The following is a 6155-nucleotide window of genomic DNA, read 5'->3' as shown; positions in this document are numbered from 1 at the left end:
GTGTGTGTTTATTTGCATTTATATGCTTATTTCTTTACTTGCCATCACTATTGTCTTTTTATCTTATTTATTCTTTTTATCTTTTCTCTCTATATTTTTCTGTGTTTTATTATATTTCGTTATTTTTCTGCTTACTTTTTTTTTTTACATACAATTCGGTTATTTTATTGATTCATTTATTTATTTGTTAATTTATTTATTTATTTATTTATTTTATTGTTTATTTGTTTATTCATTTATATATTTATTTAATGATGCATCCATTTATTTGATTATGCACTTTTTTTCCTCAAGGCCTGAGACTAAGCTCGTTGGGTTGTGCTTCAGGTCAGGCGTCTGCTTAGTAACTCCTTGAGTAACTGAAATGAACTGAACTAACATTTAAAATCAGATAGAACATTTGACTTTGCATTGCTATTCGCTAAGTTTTTGAGATTTTAATGCAGGGTGGATAAACTGATACACCATTGTTCAGTAACTTCAAGCAATATGTTACACCAAAATATGAAATAGAAAAGTGCATATCAAGGTCGCTGAATGATAAATATGCTACATAACAAATATGTAACAAACTGGTTCCCTTTACATCCTTGATGAATCAATGACTTTTTTCTTCTAGTTTATCGTGATGAACATTGGTATCTTAAAATAAACAACAACAACAACAAAACCGGCAAGCTCTCGAACGTACTTTACAGAAAAACAGCAACAACAACAAAACGACCTTGGAGGATGAATTTGTTGTTAAGCAATCGCTATAAAACTATTGAAATACATTAATAAAATATTCTTGGATTTTTCCCCACGACCGTCGTTGATATTGCATTTTCAGTTACTCAACAGATGTGATTTTTGTCAATCTCAAAATCAACAGTCTACTGATGTGTCTATTTATTTATTTGTTTATCTATCTATCTATCTATCTGTCTATCTATATATCTATCTATTCACATCTTTACTGAAACATTTTTGTTTTATGTTTCTTAGTAAACAAACAAAAAAACCGTTATACTTAACTGATTGTAAACTGTCGCTTTTGAAAATATTTTTAAAAAAAGAACACGTTTTTGTAAGGGTAAAAAAAGAAGAAGAAAAAATGGAAAGGAAAGAAAGAAGAAAGAAGGAAAGAAGAATATCCACGGACTACCCCATCCAGTCAACACACTCGCTGGGTACATTGACAGAAAAATGAGGAGGGTTGCGAGAAAGCACAGTCGTTTTTAGCTATTGGAAATAGAATAATAAAAAGATCAGTTGTCATTGGGACTGGCTTCTTGTTTCTTTTCAACACAAATCTTGGAGACAAAATGAGAGGGAGAAATACAGAGAGCATGATGATGACGGCTGAAACGACGATCATGATAATGTCGATGGTGATGACACTGCCACTTGCAATGACGTATTTACTGCACACCACATGATGGAGATTATTGCATTGCATCAAACCCGAATCCAAACTCGATTTGTTGTCTGCCAGAAAAGACGTACAGATAGTTGACACAACAAGACCTATTGTTGTCCGCTACGAAAGATGGATATATAGCTGACACAACACGACCTATTGTTTTCGCTACGAAAGACGTACAGATAGTTGGCACAACATAACCTATTGTTGTCTGCTACAAAAGACGTACAGATAGTTGGCACAACATGACCTGTTGTTGTCTGCTATGAAAGACGTACAGATACGGTTGGCACAAGATGAGCTATTCTTTGACCTTAAGGGCGTAAAGGCAATAGGTCGTTAAACTCCACTCTACCGAGCCATTGTTGTCCGCTACAAAAGACGTACATATAGTTGACACAACACCAGTTATTAGTTGTCTGCTGTGAAAGATGTACAGATAGTTGGTACAAGACGAGCTATTGTTGTCTGCTACGAAAGACCTACATATACTTGGCACAACACCAGTTATTGTTTTCTGCTACAAAAGATGTACAGATAGTTGTCACAACACGACCTATTGTTGTCTGCCTCAAAAGACGAACAGATAGTTGGCACAAGACGACCTATTGTTGTCTGCTACAAAAGACTACATATTTTTGGCACAACACGAGTTATTGTTGTCTGCTACGAAATACGTACAGATAATTGACACAACTCGACAGTTACCTTCGTTTTGCCCCCAACCAGTTCGTCCCCAAGCTGGCCACTTCGCCTCCATACTACAGGTCGTTTCGCCCCAAAACAGTTAACAAAATATAAACGTTTAATTGTGTTCTGTTTTCTTTGAATTTACGGAAGGCTAGTGGTAGTAATAATTATAGCCAAATCAGGGAGTGGCTTGAAAATTGAATTGGATCAGGACAAAATCGCATCTTAGCCGCGCCGCCCGCTAAGTTTATCCCTGGGGGGAGAGGCAAGCCTGTTAAAACAAATAGGCCTTCGTAGCCAAGGGTTAACGAAAGAGAAACAGTCTCGGAAAAAGGTAAATTGAAATTCGTAAAACGAGTAAGAAGGGTGATAGTATAAACCCACAACATGGAATCTTGGGTTTCTGATGATAGGAATATTGAGAGAAAAGTGCGAATAAGGGAATGGAAATAGCATTAACATTTGGATTCCATTTTTCGGTGCTAGAAATATTTACTTTAAATAATGAAATATTTCACTCACCCTATCAAGTTGACAGAGGCCCACAAACGATGCTGTTCCCTTTTCCCTTTCTATCTAACTCAGAGCTGACGAAATTACAGCTACTCAGTGATTCTAGGAGGAAAGGTGGATGATTCACTTTGTAAAAACATATCAAGATGCAGCACATCCATCCTACATAAATACTAGTTTGCCAACAGTCTGTTAATAATATAGAACTATTCGTCTGAGCTAGACAGCTTCGGGCGAAACGACGGCAAATGGGGCGAACTGACTTGGGGTGAACAAGCAATGGGGTGAGCTGGATGGGGGCGAACTGACAACGGCATGGGGCGAAACAACCTGTTACCATGACCTACTGTTGAATGCTACGAAAGACATACAGATGCAAGGGCTGATCAATAGACTGCCTGCCTGTATTGTATACGTTTCATGTTTCTTTCGTTTGACATTGCAACAACTTTGCTGGGCTGGAGTTGAAATTCAGCCTGTATGTATTGTTACTGTATCCTCCACAGCCCAAAAGGGCCGAACAGATTCTTTATTTGTTTTGTTTTGTTTTTGTTTGTTTTTTTGTTTTGTTTTTTGTTGGTTTTTTTTGTTTTTTTGGGTTTTTTGTTGGTTTTTTTGTTGTTGTTGTTTTTGTTTTTTTCTCTTTTTTTTTTGCTTGTTTTTTGTTCATAATTATACACACATGATGAGCTTTATTCCATTGTTTGTTATTGTTTGATTGTGTCATAGTTAGCAATGATGAATGTATAGTATCCAAACAAATACAGTTTCTGTCCATTGGCAGTTATGACGAGAATAATCCCCCCAAAACACTTGGCTTATATCACAGATCGACATTAGCTTACAGTCATCAGGCCAACAGCAAAGTGAGAGCTGTATGATCAGCGGTTTCTCCACTGGAATGGGAATTCATTTACAGATTAGTCTTTTGTGAAGAACTTGGACCCTGAACCTAAGAGTCAAGATTGCACTGCTTCTCACCCCCACCCCCACCCCTATGTTTCCACCCCCTCTTCCTTCTCACATCACACCAATCCCACACCCTTACCCCACCCCTCCACCCGCACACATACCACAAACACAGAACATCCACCCCTTCCCCCTCCCCTCATCCTCACACCCTCCACCGCACCCCGCACACCATACCCATACCAGCCCCTACCCCACACCTCCACTCTCCCCATGCCCGCACACCCCACTCATACAACTCGTGCTCCAGTCCTTTCCCTTTGTACCCCAACCCCAATCCACAAAACTCACACCAAACTCGCACAGCCCCATTACACCGTACCTATCCCATTTCCCCACGCACACACACAACATTCTGACACCCCGTCTCCCTCCTCACTCCACTTTTATCTCCTTAGCTATCAGAACAGGGGACAGCTGACAATCCAGTACTATCAGTAAAAAAAAGATCAGTTTGTGTGCGAAAAGTTAGGGTTTTGGGTTTTTGTTTGTTTTTTTTTCTTTCTTTTCTTCTTTTTTTTCTTTTTTTTTTTTTGGGGGGGGGGGGGGGGGGGGGGGGGGGTTCTTGCATGAGTAAGTAGGTGTTTTGCATGTATAATGCCACTGTATAAGATCTGACTTATAATGAATGAAGATGACCTTTTTTTTATTTTGCGTTTTTGTCTGCGTGCTACTTCTGACATGAAGGGAAGACCATACAAGATGTGGGTACACATGCTTCTCTTCTTCTTCCATTAATGATCAGCGGTCATAACTTTGACCATTACTAACATTTTTACAAGTGCAAGTGCAAGTGTGTGCTCTTAGTTGGAATTTTGTACTCATAGTCCTTATCCGTATGCCATTAATCATTTGTTAAAGGGGGTAGAGTAGGGGTAGGTGTAGAAGGGGTTGGTGGTTGTACGGGGTAGGTGTAGAAGGTGAAGAGGTAGAGTAGGATAACAGGCAGAGGATAGGTGCACAATCCACTCTCTCCTCGTACCACAGCAGGGTCTTTTAGAAAGATGAATTGAGGTGTTTATTTCTCTAACTTAACAGCACACCTGGAACACACACAATATTAAAACCCAGGTTAAATCAATACCAAAACATATGCTAGACATAATCGCACTGATGTAACAGAAACATCATTATGTTGTCTGGACAAGTAAACAATTCCACAGATAACCTTTCTCCATTCTGACACTCAATGTCTAGCCGTACACTCTCTTCTCAAAGAGATCTATGTAAGAATGTAAAACAAGCTTCATATAGCTTACCATCAACAATCAGTGACATATAAGTTAATGTGCACCAAATATATGACTAACAAATACTAACTCCCAGTATTTAACTCCTGTCAAACCACCATAGAATAATAGCTGTCGTACCAAGTATGTGGCAGACAATTACAAACTCCCAGTGTTTAACTCCAGTTAAATCACCATACAGTAATAGCTGTTTCCATTAAGACTGAACAAATCTGTACTTTGTATCTGCAAAGTATCTCATTGGTAAAATGTTTACATGGGAATCATATAGTTACCAAGTAATTTGGTAAATATATAGCAACCTGTGTGCACCAACATAGGACTGCCTGTCAGTGGTCTCAAATCTTATTGAACACATACAGCTATGTGTTACCCCACTGGCATATAACACATGACTACAGCACATGGTAATCACAACTACCAAGTCACACATGTCCCCATGTTGCATTATCACCCATGTGCACACACATGGAAAAGCATGAACATACAGTTAGCCTGTAGATTTGTTCACCTTGAATATAACCATCACCACCTAACATACAAAATAGGTATGTCATGCCTCAAAATAATTCCAACTGTTACAACCAAAACATTCTACACAGATGCAACCCACACATAATCTCTGTGTTTCTTTGTGTCTAAATGCTTACATTGACACACAATTGACACAACAATTGACACACCACTGACATGTTACTGAACATTATCATTTATGTAAGCCAAGATGCACAACCTGTAAACCCAAACATGATGTCCAAGCATCATACCATAATATCAACCTGTAGGAAACAGGAAAGGGGGGGGGGGGGGGGGGGGGGGGGGGGGATACCCAAATACCCTAAACCAGTACTCCATTTAGTCATGTATTGGCTACATTGTGTATTTTAACCACTTTTCCCTCAGTCACCAGCCTCAAATACAATTAAGTCATACTCATGCTGACTATGCTCTCTCACAAGTCATGGTATCTGCATCAACACATTCCAATTACATTAACTGTGCAATACCACATCAGCCAAAAGTGTCATAATGTTCTTGTGATACAACATTACAATTCGACAAACTCCAAACTGTTTCCAAAAAACCAGAAAGTAAATTGCCAACAAACCAAATTACCAGTACAAGCATTACTCACAGCCCCAAACGTTTCAGGGTTCACTTTATATTCATGTAGCAGAACACAATCCCACTGAGCCAGTGTGTTAGTTACAGAATCCAAGTATAACATAAATCAAGCATTCAACTAAGTCCGAAAAATAGATGCTAGTTTGACACTCACAGCCCCCATGGTACTGTCTTGACCGTCTGGCTCTCCTGGCCTGCTTCAA

This window comes from Babylonia areolata, chromosome 23 (genome assembly GCF_041734735.1).
Source record: "Babylonia areolata isolate BAREFJ2019XMU chromosome 23, ASM4173473v1, whole genome shotgun sequence".
In the NCBI taxonomy this organism is placed as follows: Eukaryota; Metazoa; Mollusca; class Gastropoda; order Neogastropoda; family Buccinidae; genus Babylonia; species Babylonia areolata.
This window is presented reverse-complemented; position numbering follows the sequence as displayed.